Source organism: Prinia subflava (assembly GCF_021018805.1).
Source record: "Prinia subflava isolate CZ2003 ecotype Zambia chromosome W unlocalized genomic scaffold, Cam_Psub_1.2 scaffold_33_NEW, whole genome shotgun sequence".
Classification (NCBI taxonomy): Eukaryota; Metazoa; Chordata; class Aves; order Passeriformes; family Cisticolidae; genus Prinia; species Prinia subflava.
Genome location: NW_026960610.1, coordinates 3,340,672 through 3,357,267, shown reverse-complemented (window position 1 = coordinate 3,357,267; position 16,596 = coordinate 3,340,672).

The window sequence follows — 16,596 nt, the reverse complement described above, 5'->3', positions numbered from 1 at the left end:
CCAGTCCATTCTCATAGAAGTATGCAGTAGCCTTGAGTGGTTCATGTTTTGGATGAGGATGGTAATCTGATCAAGTGAACATATTGATATTGCAAAAAATGTAGATATTCAAATATGTGTTTTTGAAAGAGCTTGAATTTGTTCCTTTGTTTTCATTTTCTTTTCCCACTGATCTGCAGTCAGACACAGACAAACATTAGGCAAAGCAAACAATCTATGTTTCCAGTCATACAATGGGAGGAAATAGGAACTGAAAGGATAAAAAAACACCTGGACAGAAAAACTGCTTCTGGTGCCTCTTGGGATTTACAGTTCATGAGGGTTGTGGTACAGACATTTACAGTGGGGATGCAAAACTGTCATTTTCCTCCAGAGATCAAGGTGATTTCATCTGGTGCTTTTGAAATGACCCTGTTATAGGTTGGCACTGGCCAGATGCTAGTGCACTTATGAGTATGTTTTTCTTAACAAGTACTGTGGGATGTGATCAAGAACAGAGAAGAGCAGGCCCAAAACTTAAAAAAATTGAAAGAAAACTATTAAACTACATAAGAACAGAAATAGAAAAGAAAAAAAACCTTAAACACACAAAAACAGAAATGAAAACTTCTCAGAACATTTCTTCTCCTAATTTCTACGCTCAAACTAAACCTTAGGTTCTTAATCAAAACAATCACTACTCAAAAAAACTAATCTTCAATTCAGCAAGGGAGAGAGGAGTCTCTCTCGCACTGTAGACTCCCCAGAGGAAACACAGGTCTACTATCCCATGTTCTTATGTCACTCATGGCACTGCCCGGAGAAGTCTGCTGTGGTGACACCTTCTTTTCCATGTCTAGTGCTCTCACTACTGTCTATGGGCTAAAGCTGCATATAGGGCTCTTTTAAGGATGCTTGGCTAAGTCTCATTTCGGGACAGCAGTCTCTTCTATTTTCTCCTGGGGCTGAGGGTTCTAAGAACAGAGATCTCTGAAGGCAGAGGGTGCTACTACACTCTCTTCTTCTCTTTTCTGTTTGCTCTACTCTTACAGTGGCAGTCACTGCAGCAAAGTCGAGCCAACTGCATTTACTCAAATACAGTCTTTATCTTCAAGAGGATTCAGGTTTAGTTTATGGCTAACATTATGCAAGGAAAGTCTAGCCGGAAAAGCTACTCTTCTTCATTTCTGCTTACCTGGAATTCTTTTCATTTTCCTTTGACATCTTAGTCTCAGGCTGTCTCTCTCTCTTCTCTCAAACCACCAGTCAAGAGAAATTAATGTCTGGAAGGTTTTCTTCTGCCTCAGAAAGAGTTAAAAGTCTTTGGCTCGCGGCAGGGCCGCAGGCTCGGCACTCCCCTACACAGCCGGACACTTTTCTTCTCCTGCTCTTTCTCTGCTGCCGGCTGCTGCCAATATCAATTCTGAAGGAGCAATTTCTCTCGGGGGGAGGGGGGGGGAGAGGGGAACGGGAATGGAAGGCACTTCTACAGTTCTCCACCCTTCCATCTTGAAGAGGCTCTGCATGGCTCTTTCCCTCCCCTCCCCCCACCTAGCCCCGCGAGCTGGGGGGGGAAGGGGAGATGTGTGCTCACCCTGGGACCAGAACCAAAAAGAGCAATCTCTCTGGAAGTCCTTGCTTTTATCTCCTTGTTGCCTTCGATATGAGGCAATGGCGACCTGGTTTCAAAGAGTCAGCACGGCAGCTCGACGTCCTCGAGCTACTCGGTCCATTCACACGCTTACACCAATGTGGTGGACGGCAAATGGCGGTTTATTGTATTACACATGGGGTTAAATAGTCTAAAGGGTCTTCTACTATGTCAGTGGGAGGGCAAAGGATCTAAAGGTCAGTGGTTGGTGGGAAGCTAATGGGGCTAGGAGGGGCCACCACCGAAGGGACGGGGGGAGGGTCCTTATCTTCCCGTGACATCACGTGATCTTCCGAGCGCCTGTCCCTAGCTATCACCCACACATCTCCCCCCCCCTTTTCACAAAAAAAAAATGAGGTAGTTAGAGGCATTGGAGAAAAGGGGTACAAGGTAGTAACTTGATAAAAAAAAAGAAGGGGTTTGGAAAACTTGAGTAAATTCTGCGAAGCTGACTAGGCAGAACTTTGCAACTGGCAGTGTTCACAGTTTGGTTTACAACAATTGTTGCTGTCCTACAAATAAAATGTTGGCCCGTTCTAGGCGTGTTTGAATAAATGTGACCAGCTTGTTTAACAGGCATGGTCCAATGGCGAGAGCTAAGAGTAACATTGCCAATGGACCTATCAATGTGGAAATTAGGGTGGTGAGCCATGGCGATTGATTGAACCAGGACTCGAACCAGCCCTGTTGGGCTTCCCTGTCTTTCTTTCTCTGAGCCAGTCTATCTCGGAGTTCTGCCATGGAGTCTCTAACGACTCCTGTATGATCAGCATAAAAACAGCATTCTTCTTTCAAGGCGGCACACAGGCCTCCTTGTTGCATGAACAGGAGGTCCAGTCCCCGCCTGTTCTGCAGGACGACTTCTGAAAGTGAGGAAACCGATTTCTCCAGGAAGGAGATGGATTTCTCGATCCTCTGCAAGTCCTCGTCGATAGTCACTTGTAGTTGAGAAAGTCCTTGGTGTTGGGTCACGAGGGCTGAGACACCTGTGGCTGTACCGGCTGCTCCCAGGCCGAGCAGCATCGCGATGGTTACCCCTGTTATTATCTCTCGCTTGTGGAGCCGGCCCGGTTCCTCGGAAAGTTGACACACCTCCTCGTCTGAGCGGTACAAGACCCTAGGAACAATCAGAACTTGGATACAAAAATCATCAGAGTCATTGAATTTGGCCAGGGACACACAAGGACTCACCCCAGACCGTTGACAAACCCACATTCCGGATGCAGCTGGGATCACCCACTTATTGATCTTCTTGTCAGGTTTGACAACTTCGGTGCAAACATTTCCCTTCTGCTTGGCTAAAGTTGCACTGCCAAAGCATTTTCCCTGACCCGTGACCTGACTCAAGGTGATTCCTCTGCGGGGAGTGTCCCACCTGCACTGGTGGGGGACGTCAGCTGTGGAATAACTGAATGGGATGTTTAGAGCAACTCCTTCATAGAAAGGAGGTTTAACATCGTAACAGAGCCAGCATGGATTGGTTAGGTTTGGGTTGGATTCATTCAGAGATGAAAAGGTAGCTTCTAGCATGCGGAAAATGGGATTCGGGTCAGACACGGCTAAGTGGTCTATCTGAAAGGCATCTGCATAGCTGGTCGGGGTATTGGTGACTTTTGTGGGCAAAGATTTGGGGTGGATTGTGCTTTTCCTTTTTTGTGAGTCTCTAATAATTTCTTTGGGTCCGACCGCCCGGGGCACTGGCGGCTGGAGTCTGATAATCTGTACATTCACCCATTCTTTTGGTGACTGGAGGACTACTGTCCACGTCCTGCCTGTGGCCCAGCTAGGGTGATCTGGTTGTAAAACAGTCATGTTATAATCAGTGCATGTCCGGCGTGTAGGGTCCTGATAATAGTTTCGATAGAACCCTGACCTGAAGAAGGGTTTGTTACAGCCGGTGGGTGCCCAGGAGAACTGTAAGAATTTATCGGGTTCCTGTGGGTCCCACCCATATCCTGATGGTCTGGCATCTGTAACAATGGTTTCACAGCCCCAGTAACCACAGTGGCCCCACCCCGGGTAGTTGCAGTACCTTTTCCCTGGGTTGGAGGCTGGGCACCAGTAGGCCATGTACATGTGCATGAGGTGTGGGGCGTGGCGGTCTATCTTTGGTCGCCCCGGGAACAGATCGGTGATGTGGAACACAAAGGATGGGGTGCCCGGTGTGGTGATTTCTTTGAGCACTTTGTCATTTGAAAGGTGTTTCATGACCCACCTGAATGGTTGATGAGGATAATAGTCTGGGCTGGCTTGCATTCTGGCAACCAGCCCCAATAGCAAAATCATACAAAAGCATCGTTGTTGCCTGGGTCTCACTGGCGTGGGACACTTGGGTGCTCTCGGTTTGTTCCTTTTCTCTGGAATCGCTTTTACAATTGTTTGTATGTCTTTGGGATTTACTGGCGTGTATATTTTTTGTTGGTTGTCCTCTATTCTAGTAACCCTTACTGGGAATGCTTTCACTGTGGAAGCCGGTGTCCACTCAGCACAGGCTATTTTTATTTTTCCCCAGTCAGTGACCTGGGCTGGCTCATGTTGTAAACTCTTTTTGAAGTGGCTGAAAGCTTTATTAGGTTTCATTTTAAATCGTGTTGGTTCTGCTCTCTTTGTTTCTGAATCCCAATCACTGTCTGTCTGCTCTCCGGAGCTGCTGCCGCCGGTACTGTCTGACAAGGAGTCAGAGACACACTGCAAGCTCACTTCTGGGTTTGAGTGTCGTTCAGTGCGGCTCCGGCCTCGCCCCTCCTCTCGGGGGTGGCTCCACTCCCGCCCCCCCTCTCGGGGGTGGCTCCACTCCCGCCCCCCCTCTCGGGGGTGGCTCCACTCCCGCCCCCCCTCTCGGGGGTGGCTCCGCTCCCGCCCCCTGGGCTTGCCCTGCCTCCTGCGGGGCGAGGTCTCTCCCCTAAATGCTGGCAGTGCTGAACGCAGCTCCCGACGGGACACGTGCTCCTCGCGCCCCTCCCGCACGTGCGTGCCTGCGGGAAACCGCGGCCCCGAGGCGCGCACGCGCTCCTCGCCGCTGTCCCGTGCATGCGGGTCTGCGGAAAACCACGGCTCCGAACCACGCGGGCGCTCTCCGCGGCTTTCCCGCGTGTGCACGTCCGCGGGGAACGGCGGCGCCTCCCCGAGCGTGCTTTCCCCACCGCTTCCCGGCGCGCACGCGCCCGCGGAAGCCCACGGCACCGGGCCGGGCGCGCTTTCCCCGCCGCTCTCTCGTGTGCACGCGCCCGCGGGAACTCGCGGCGCCGCTCCGAACATGCACCCCCTCCCCTCCTGCTGCGCGCACGCGCCAGCAGAAGCCCGCGGCTCCTGTCCGAGCACGCATTCCTCTCCCTCTTCCCCGGCTTTCCCCTGCGCGTGCGCACTGGCGCACACCCACGGCTCCGGGCTCTCCCCACCACAAACGTTCAGACCCCGCCCCTCCCCGCTGCCGCCGGCGCCATTTTCAAACCCGTACGGTGGCGGTGCCGGCCGCGTGCTCTCCTGAGCCACGTGCTCGGCGTCTCTGGCCTCTTCGGCCAGTCCTTGCCAGAAAAATCGCACGCGCTGCCGCGCCTCGGGTACCGAACTACCGATCGACGGCAAGGGGACTGGGGAGGGACCTCCGGATGCCCGGGAAGGCTCCGCGGGCGGGGGGGAAGCCGACGGGCTCGGGGTGGGGGTCGGGGGGTTCCCTGAGGGCACCGGGGGCTTTGGGCTCGGGCTCCGGGAGGGGGGAAGCGTGCTTGGCTCCCGCGGCTTCTCGCACTCGGATAAATCATTTTCAGACGCCGTTTGCGTGGTGGCCCCCACTCCCAGCTTAGGAGTGGCCAGCAAACACACATGGGCGGCACTCCAGGTCTCTTGTTCTTCCAGCGCTTTCCGTAAACTTTGCTTGACCCTCCCCCATGCTTTAAGGTGTTTCCCGCTCCCTGTGGATTCCGTATCTTCGGCCAGCGCGAGTGTACACCTCCCCCATACCTCCGAATGGAGGATTTCTACTGGGCGCTCTATCACCCCAAGCTCCAGTAATCTTGCCAAAGCAAGTTGTAAATCTCTGGGCTTGCACTCAATCCCCCACTGTCTGTGAATTACACTTACGACCTTCGCGATTGCCTCCATGAGTCTCGCTGGTCCGGGGACGTCTCCCCCACCGAGGGTCAGTTCCTTTGGCCTGCCCCGGCCGCTGCTCCTGTCCAGGCGAAAAATCCCGACTCCCGAGCGTTTTTCTTGTTCCCCGGGCTTTCGGCACCAGAATGTTGCCTTCGATATGAGGCAATGGCGACCTGGTTTCAAAGAGTCAGCACGGCAGCTCGACGTCCTCGAGCTACTCGGTCCATTCACACGCTTACACCAATGTGGTGGACGGCAAATGGCGGTTTATTGTATTACACATGGGGTTAAATAGTCTAAAGGGTCTTCTACTATGTCAGTGGGAGGGCAAAGGATCTAAAGGTCAGTGGTTGGTGGGAAGCTAATGGGGCTAGGAGGGGCCACCACCGAAGGGACGGGGGGAGGGTCCTTATCTTCCCGTGACATCACGTGATCTTCCGAGCGCCTGTCCCTAGCTATCACCCACACATCTTCTCCTTGTGTTCTCAGAGGCATGTCTAACCTCTCAGTGGCTACTCCAGGTGCCAGCATACAACCTGACCACTGATTGGTTTGACTACAACTTCCTGGAAAACTCACTTTCCCCTCAAACCAGGACAGACCCTTATCCATCCCTCCCTTCTAGACAATGTGGATGTGGGTAGAATTTGAAATGACTGGTGGAGGTTATATTTTCTAATCTCTTCTCTGGGCTAATGTGTTGCTATTTTACTATATAGGAAGTTCTCCTATACCACTGCCAACTTAGTTATATTCAGTGGTATTATGATTTACAGTGATAATTTTGTTTGTTTCTTTAAACATGTGACAAAAGTAGGGACCCTGAAATTCCTGATTTTCTTTTTTTACATCTTACTCCTGAAACATCTAAAACTACATTTAGAAAAATCCGTAAAACTAATATTTTTGCTTTGAGCGAGTGCAAATACATTCCGACTCCTGATATGAGGGGGGAGAGAAAAGCAATAGGAGGGATAAAATGACATGTTCTGCACATAAATAGGGTGGTGGTGTTTGCGAGGAAAAGAATTTGGTTTTCGCTGAATGTTCAATTCATTTTTACTACATAAATGTGATAAACTTTTCAATTTTTTTAAATTTGGAATGCAGTGTAACATTTTAGGGTTTTTAAAATAATTTTAAATCCCTTTATAAATCATGTATATCCCTAATAGTCCTTCATTAGTGTAGCAGCCTTTGTCTTAAAGAGCACTGAATGTTATTAATCAACTTTCATTCTATATATATCTACATGCAGACATTTTAGGGTTTAGTGCTGATATTTTGCAACCCAAGTTCTGGGATATGTGAAATAACATTTGACTTATTGGTATGGTCTATACCTAAAGTGATACATTTTAGCTGACTTCTTAGAACACAACTAATCATAGAATGGGGTTTAGCGTATAGGAGAAGAAAAGATCAATATGACATAAACCTTGAAGAGCATGTCTTGATTATCTACAGTGTGTTACTGTTTCTGTTGTTCACCACTGACAAAGGTGATATTATGTAGTGTTTAGGTGATGAGCTTTGCTTTCCCTGGCAGGAAACATTTAGGGTTGGCTCTGAAGGCAGCGTTAAGTTGAACTCTGCCAGGCAGTCCTGTTCCAATTTGAGGGACTGTGCCTGGTGGTGTCTAATGGTGTATTGTCTGAGAACAACAAAAGACCTCCATGTTGCCTTGTGTTGATCTCAGGATCTGGTTCTGAGTCTGCTGTGTGCTCTTCCTCTCTTTAGCACAGTTAATGGCAGCAAAGCTGTCCAGAGTATGTTAAAGGATCATAGGGAAGAGGAAGTGCAATATTTGACCATGCTGCCCAAATGGTGTTGGGCGAGCCCTGAGACTGTCTAGAAATTGTGTGGCAGATGTGGGGGTGAAAGGGCAAATGTGTTGCATCCACATGGACAGCACTGAGGCACTGCTGCAGGGTTGTGGTTTTAAGGCAGTCCCCGCATCCTGCACTGCTGGCATGAAAGCAGTCACAAGGAAAGAAAGGTGTGCTCCAGCTGGGAGATGGAGCTGAGGGCTACCCTAGAGGTGACCTGGAACAACTTCCAAAATCTCAGCATCTTTCAGTATGACAAAAAAGAAAAGAAATGCTCTAGGGGAATACAATTCTTTGATTTACAGCCCTGAAATACAACAAACATCCAGAGCTGATGTGACAAAAGTACCACCAAAACTTTATAATGTCAGTCAGAGGAGGCTTTCTGCAGCCTGAGTTGTGTGATTAAAAGGATGAAGCTGTAATCAAAACAATAGCTGTGTTCCCACCTGGCTGGTGTCCTGAACTCTTGGGAATTAAAAAAAAAAAAAAAAAAAAAGACTCTGGGAAACTGGTGCCCATCTGTCCAAAACATTTGTGGTTTGGGGGGTTTTGTGCGGTTTTTTGTGTTGGTGTTTTTGGGGGTTTTTAAACTATCAGAGTTGACATGGATTACATGTCATAGCCTACCATGAAATGGATTGTTACTGAAATCCAGTGCTCGTATTCAGTGCATGACTTACTCTGAACTTTGCCTTGGGCCATTAACTAACAAAAACAAGCTATAAGCTCTTAATTACTTCTTCCTTGGAATATATTCCTGTCCTTTTAAGTTTTGCATTACTGCTGTATTTTTAGCTGAAGAGCTTCAACCACGACTACAGTGTGTTGTCTCACATGGTTGCAGTTGCTGAATTGAGACATATGGACTGCTCTTGCTGATAGAGCTCACCTAAAAACTGTCTTCTCAGGTGACACAGCCCCAGGTGTGCAAGCCCTGACCACTTGTTTACATCGTGAAGACCCCGAGGGACAGCAGGATGCTTATATGAGCAGCCTTTTGCTGTAGAACAGTGGCTGTGTCTAAGCTGCAGCATAGGAGCAGCATATCTGCAGGTTTTATATTTTTGGGGTTCTCCTTCCTGCCATGGTGACCCACTGGGGAACATGCTGCAGCTGCATGGGAGGCTGCTTCTGCCTGCCTGCAGTGTGAACAGGCAAGAGCTCATGTTCCCACTGGCTCTGGGGCTGGGGTTAGCAAACATCGCTCGTCCCTTCTAAAGAACTGGGTCTGAGTAGAAAAGTCCTGTGTGGGTGGAAAGGGAAACAGAAGGATTGTGACTTCGTTAAGGTCACGTGGAATAGGACATAGGGTTTGTCGGATCCCTATGCAGAGCATTGTTCACTCTATTCAGGCTTTTCTTGTATTAGCAGGATGGAAAGGGTGGGGACCAGTCCCACAGAGCACAGCAGGCTGAGCTGGAAAGCTGCCAGTAACTGCAGGGCCACACAGATTTACCCAAGATGGGCTCAAACTTCAAAGTTCATCAGTGCATTTTGAACAGGAAATCTGCTTGCTCGAGTTCACTTTTAGTGAGAGCTTGCAGCAACACAGCTGTGCCTTCACCTTACTCCCAAAGGGCGGGTGGCCACAAGCTGCATGTTATCCCATAAGGAATGCTTCTGGTTGAGAAAGACCTTGACCTCCAAAGTCCCACACCTCCAAAAGCCACATGTCATTCTACAATGCAAATCTTAAACATCCAGAGAAGATACCAAGAGTTAAAGTTGTGGTATTGTTGGGGGTTAGATTTGTTTTTTTTTTTTCACTTACAGAATTTTTTTCCCATAAGTTTCCAAAAAGCCTCGATGACTACTTAGTCAGAACAAAAGGGAGTACTTGAGGGACATGGCAGCACAAGGCTACACCTATTGTTTTTGAGTCCCTGGGAGTGTCCCTCAGAGGGGAGAGATGACGAGGTTTGGGAAAAGCAAGAAGACAGAGCTGGGGGAGGGGAACTCACTCTTGCTTGCTCTCAGCCTCCGAGAAGACAGTCAAGCTGCCCCCCATTACAAGAAGAGTTTGCGGCCATCACTCTGCCTCTGTCTCGTCCTGAGAAATCTACAGTCATCTGCTCGTGTACCCAGGAATCCTGAGCTCGCTTTCTCCAGCCTCTCCCCCCACCGCCGCTGCTTCTCCGGAGCTTTGAGGCTCTCCTGCTACTCTGTAGCCCTGCACTGCCAAGCCCTGCCAGGACACCCCAGCCGTTTCAGCTACCAGCGCAGAGCTACTCATCTCATCCACCAGCCCGGGACTTTCCATCCTTCCAGCTCAGCCTCTCGGAGTCCTGCAGGGGCACCGAGATCAAACTGCCCCAGGCGTTTTTGTGAAAGAAAACCCTCAAGGTTCCTAGTTCTGTTTATTATTAATGCTGTAGTTGTTGTCTGTGTGAAAAATATGAAATGATTAATTCATGTTCTTATGGTTAACTAAAAAACTATAAAATTGTATAAATGTGTATTGGGTAAAGTATATGTTTTAGGAGACCTTGTAGCAGATGGTGAAACTAACAACTCTGAAAAAGCAGGCGCCACCATTCAGAAAGGAACAAAGGATTTACGGGAAAACCTGCAGCCTTCTCGAACACCGGGAGAAGACCCATCAAGATAAGGTGGCCCAGCGATCCACACCTTGGTTGACACCCTCACAGACCATCAAGCACTATCGTCCATATCTCGACCATTCATCAACCATAAAGATCTATAGGAATTGGACATTAACATATGAACTGAGAAAAAGAACTCTTTTCAGCCTGGTCGGGGAAACTCTCGAATTTAAATAGCTAGTCGGGAAACAAAGGGAAATATGGGGAAATATTGCCGAAGGCAGAATAAAGTGTATAAAAACCAAGACCTGAACCGGGCAAATTTGTGAACCGTTGGGGGAGACAGCAGACTGCCAGGTTCTGTATCTCACGGTTCACCCTTGGCATTTTCCCGGGAAAAGACTGTCAAGTGTCTCCTCTGTTGTTGGGTTTATCGAAATTCTGTAATTTGATTTTTATTAATAAACCAAATTATTATTTTAATTCGAATATCGTATTGGCATTTATAACACTTTGTTTGTTGTTTTGCCATATATACTAGTAAAGAACTGTTATTCCTATCCTCATACCTCTGTCTGAAAGCTCCTTTAATTTTTTTAATTAGAATAATTTAGAGAGAGGAGATTCGAATTCTCCATCTCTAGGGAGGTCCTGCCCCCTTCCTAGCAGATATCTGTCTTTCAAACCAAGACAGATTTTTGGTGCCCAACGTGGGGCTTGAGGGCACTGAGAGGAAAAGGAATAACAGTTCTTAAGTGACCTTGTGCACTGGGTATAGAAACCTCCCTAAATAGCATCATGTGGTCTAGCTTACCTTGATTTTGGTGGCATGTGGTTGTGGCTGTGTTTCTCCCATTTGCAGGCCCTTATTTAAACATGGGCCCTCTCACTAAGGCTACTGTGGCTGTTATCCAGTTTGCACTATGGGTTAATAAGGTGAGGAATTCATGGATTTTTAACCTCCTCTGGAAGGCAGGCACATGGATACATGGCTATCACACTAAGTGTTTGTTTGTGGGGTTACTTTAACAATGGTACCTACTGTGAGGAAATGACACCAGGGAAATTTTTTCCCAGCCCTTCACTCAGCTGTTTGGGTCTATTCCACCAGTTTTGGAAGGGTTTAAATCTTCTCTAAATGCTAATGATATCATACAGTGGCTGGTGCTGCTGGTATGCCTGTTCTGTTTACCATTCAGAGATAAGGGGAGACTGGCCTGGATAACCACCCTGATACCTAGCCCAGAGAATAAGGATACTGCCCTAGAGACTGAGGGTGCTGCCATGGAGCCTGACACTGCCCCACAGACTAAGGATGCTGCCCCACCACCTGACGCTGCCATGAAGCCCACCTCAGAAATGAACCACCCAGATGTGGTGGGATTTCTGGTGAAGGAGATAGGCCAGATGCTGAAGGAGCACACTTCCATAGTGGTGGCCTCATTGGCCTCATTACCCCCAGATGGTGGCAAACCCTCCCCCTGCCCTGAAGAGGGAGAGTCTGAAGGTGCAGCAGTGGAACCCACAGACGTTACAACTGTCCAGGTTCCAGCTGAACCACAGGGGCAGTCACAGCCAGCAGCAGTTGCCCATGTGGAAAGGAAGAAATATAAGGTGAAATCAGAGCACCCAGGTGATAAGGATAAAAAAGGAGGGCCCTCACAACCCACAGGGGAGCCAGAAGTTGAGATCATCACTGAGTCCCTGTCATATGAAAACCTCCGTAGTCTGCAAAAAGATGTTGCACGACGGGGACGTGAACCTTATACAACCTGGTTACTTAGGGTTTAGGACCTTATGGCTAGAGGTGTGCAACTAGATGGTAGTGAGGCAAGGAATATGGGACCCTTGACCCAAGACTCAGGTGTGAATCAGGTATTTGTAAAAGAGCAAGGACCCCTTCACCTTTGGGAGCAGCTTTTGATGAGTGTAAGGGAGAGGTTTGTCCACAGAGACAGAATGCAGGACCACCACCTCAGCATGCACTGGAAGACTGTTGAGGAAGGGATCCAACAGCTGAGAGAAGTGGCAATACTGGAGGTAGTTTTTGGGAGGGGTGGACAACATGACAATGACCCCGACAACGTCAGGTGCACAGGGCAAATGTTGTGGAATCTAGCAACTAAAGGGCCATCTGAATACACCACATTCATGTCAATGATTAATGCTGATACCAACCGAGTGACTGTAGGTTCTGTAGCCAGCAAGCTTAGAAATTTTGACAGTATGATCAGTGGCCCAATACAAACTCAGGTCTCTGCCGTGGTTAAAGAACTCCAAGAGGAGATAAGGGAGGTAAGGGAGGAGATGAGGAGGAACAGTTCCCATGTGGCACCGGTGAGTCACGGGCCCCAGAGTCAGAACCCAACATCCCTCGGCTAGAGAGAGAGTGTACACCCCACGAGCTGACCTGTGGTCCTTCCTGCGTGACCATGGGGAAGACATAGGAAGGTGGGATGGGAAACCCACTTCTGTTCTAGCAGCACGGGCGCGTGAGCTCAAAGAGAGAAACACTAACCGAGGGGGTTCCACTAGAATGAAGGTAGCCTCAGCCTCCCATGACCAGGCTGTCAGGTATTACAGAAATGAGGATGCTCTGTCAGACCCCCTTGAAGGAACCTCTACTATGTATGCACAAGAAGAGAGTAGTAACCAGTGCTAGAGGGACCCTGCCTCTAGCCAGGAAGAGGCACTGGAAAACCGAGTCTTTTAGAGTGTGTGGGTTCTATGGCCTGGCACATCAGAGCCACAGAAATATGAAGCTTTGGTCGATACCAGTTTGCAGTGTACCCTAATGCCATCAGAACATGTGGGAACAGAACCTATTTCCATTGCTGGGGTGACAGGGGGATCACAAGAATTGACTCTGTTAGAAGCCAAGGAGAGCCTGACTGGGAAGGAGTGGCAGAAACATCCAGTTGTGACTGGCCCAGAGGCTCCGAGTATTCTGGGCATAGACTATCTCAGGAATGGCTATTACAAAGACCCTAAGGAGTTCAGATGGGCTTTTGGAATAGCTGCTGTAGAAGCAGAGGGCATTAAGGAATTGAACACCTTGCCTAGATTATCAGAGAACCCATCTGCAGTAAGAGTCCTGAAGGTAGAAGAGCAACGAGTACCTGTTGCCACCTCCACAGTGCATCGCCAGCAGTATTGGATGAATCGAGATACTGTGATCCCCATCCACAAGATGATCCGAGAGCTAGAGAGCCAAGGGGTGGTCAGCAAAACCCACTCACCCTTCAACAGCCCTATTTGGCCTGTGCGCAAGTCTGATGGAGAATAGAGACTGACTGTGGACTATCGTAGCTTGAATGAAGTGACTCCACCGCTGAGTGTCGCTGTGCCGGACATGCTGGAACTCCAGTACGAGCTGGAGTCCAAAGCAGCAAAGTGGTATGCCACAATCGACATCGCTAATGCATTTTTCTCCATTCCTGTAGCTGCAGAATGCAGGCCTCAGTTTGCTTTCACCTGGAGGGGCGTGCAGTACACCTGGAACCGACTGCCCCAGGGGTAGAAGCACAGTCCCACCATCTACCATAGTCTGATCCAGGCTGCACTAGAAAAGGGTGAGGCTCCGGAACATCTACAGTACATTGATGACATCATTGTGTGGGGGAACACAGCAAAAGAAGTATTCGAGAAAAGAGAAAAGATCATCCAGATTCTCCTGGAAGCTGGTTTTGCCATCAAAAAGAGCAAAGTCAAGAGACCTGCCAAGAAGATCCAGTTCCTGGGAGTAAAGTGGGAAGATGGGCGGCATCAGATTCCCACTGAGGTCATCAGTAAGATCACTGCGATGTCTCCACCAACCAGCAAGAAGGAAATGCAAGCTTTCCTAGGCGCCATAGGCTTTTGGAGAATGCATATTCCTGAGTACAGCCAGATTGTGAGCCCTCTCTACCTGGTTACCCACAAGAAGGATTTCCACTGGGGCCCTGAACAGCAGCAAGCCTTTGCCCAGATCAAGCAAGAGATCGCTCATGCGGTAGCCCTAGGCCCACTCAGGACAGGACCAGAGCTGAAGAACGTGCTCTACTCTGCAGCCGGGAACCATGGCCTGTCCTGGAGCCTTTGGCAGAAGGTGCCTGGTGAGACTCGGGGTCGACCACTGGGATTCTGGAGTCAGAGCTACAGAGGGTCTGAAGCCAACTACACCCCAACAGAGAAAGAAATCTTAGCTGCCTATGAAGGAGTCCAGGCTACCTCAGAAGTGATTAGGACAGAAGCCCACCTCCTCCTAGCACCCCGACTACCAGTGTTGGGGTAGATGTTCAAAGGAAAGGTTCCCTCTACCCACCACGCCACCAATGCCACATGGAGCAAATGGACTGCCCTCATCACTCAGTGCGCCCGTATCAGAAACCCAAATCGCCCTGAGATTTTGGAGATAATCACAAACTGGCCAGAAGGTGAAAACTTGGGTCTCACGGATGAAGAGGAACAAGAACAAGTGACACGTGCTGAAGAAGCTCCTCCGTATAATCAGCTGCCAGCAGAAGAAACATGCTACGCTCTTTCACTGACGGTTCCTGTCGCATCATAAAGATGAACCAGAAGTAGAAAGCAGCTGTATGGAGCCCCCCACGACAAGTTGCACAAGCCACTGAAGGAGAAGGTAGATCGAGTCAACTTGCAGAACTCAAGGCTGTTCAATTGGCCCTAGACATTGCTGAGAGAGAGACGTGGCCAAAGCTCTACCTCTACACTGATTCATAGACGGTAGCCAATGCTCTGTGAGGTTGGCTGAAAAAGTGGAAAAAGGCCAACTGGCAGGCGGTGGTCCAAATACAAGTATGGGGAAGCCTAGCAAATTGACTTTATCACCCTTCCCCAAACCTGCCAAGGCAAGCGCTAAGTGCTGACCATGGTGGAAGCCACCACTGGATGGCTGGAAACCTACCCTGTGCCTCACGCTACTGCCCGGAACACCATCCTAGGCCTAGAAAAGCAAGTCCTGTGGAGACATGGCACCCCTGAGAGAATCAAGTCAGACAATGGAACCTGTTTCAAGAACAGCCTTATAGCAGCCTGAGCTAGGGAACATGGCGTTGAGTGGGTGTACCATATTCCTTATCACGCACCAGCAGCCGAGAAAGTTGAACGGTGCAATGGCCTGCTTAAAACCACCTTGAAGGCACTGGGTGGGGGGACGTTCAAGAACTGGGAGATTAATTTAGCAAAAGCCACATGGTTAGTGAATACTCGAGGTTCCACCAATTGAGCAGGCCCTGCCCAATCTGAGCCCCTGAGAACAACAGATAGAGATAAGGTTCCAGTAGTACACATGAAAGGTATGCTGGGAAAAAACATTTAGATTAATTCTGCCTCCAGCAAAGACAATCCCATCCGTGGGGTTGTCTTCACTCAGGGACCAGGATGCACCTGGTGGGTGATGCAAAGGGATGGAGAAGCCTGATGCATACCTCAAGGAGACCTTGTTTTAGGATGAACTACCCACATCATGTGTCTGTACCCATATCTGTATGTACAGATGTATATAATTTAGGTAGTGCATGTGTGTATATATTTCTAAAAGTTTAAATTCAATGTAATAAGTTGGTATGGGAAAAAAAATCAGGGTAGATAATGTTGGGGGTTAGATTTGTTTTTTTTTTTCACTTACAGAATTTTTTTCCCATAAGTTTCCAAGAAGCCTTGATGACTACTTAGTCAGAACAAAAGGGAGTACTTGAGGGACATGGCAGCACAAGGCTACACCTATTGTTTTTGAGTCCCTGGGAGTGTCCCTCAGAGGGGAGAGATGACGAGGTTTGGGAAAAGCAAGAAGACAGAGCTGGGGGAGGGGAACTCACTCTTGCTTGCTCTCAGCCTCCGAGAAGACAGTCAAGCTGCCCCCCATTACAAGAAGGGTTTGTGGCCATCACTCTGCCTCTGTCTCGTCCTGAGAAATCTACAGTCATCTGCTTGTGTACCCAGGAATCCTGAGCTCGCTTTCTCCAGCCTCTCCCCCCACCGCCGCTGCTTCTCCGGAGCTTTGAGGCTCTCCTGCTACTCTGTAGCCCTGCACTGCCAAGCCCTGCCAGGACACCCCAGCCATTTCAGCTACCAGCGCAGAGCTACTCATCTCATCCACCAGCCCGGGACTTTCCATCCTTCCAGCTCAGCCTCTCGGAGTCCTGCAGGGGCACCGAGATCAAACTGCCCCAGGCGTTTTTGTGAAAGAAAACCCTCAAGGTTCCTAGTTCTGTTTATTATTAATGCTGTAGTTGTTGTTTGTTTGTTGTTTTGTCATATATACTAGTAAAGAACTGTTATTCCTATCCCCATACCTCTGTCTGAAAGCTCCTTTAATTTTTTAAATTAGAATAACTTAGAGAGAGGAGATTCGAATTCTCCATCTCTAGGGAGGTCCTGCCCCCTTCCTAACAGATATCTTTCAAACCAAGACAGGTATCTACCAGCTTTTGGGATTACACAGGCAGGCAGCGCTGTGATGGGTCACTCAGGAGTCCCATACCCTTGTACTAGTACT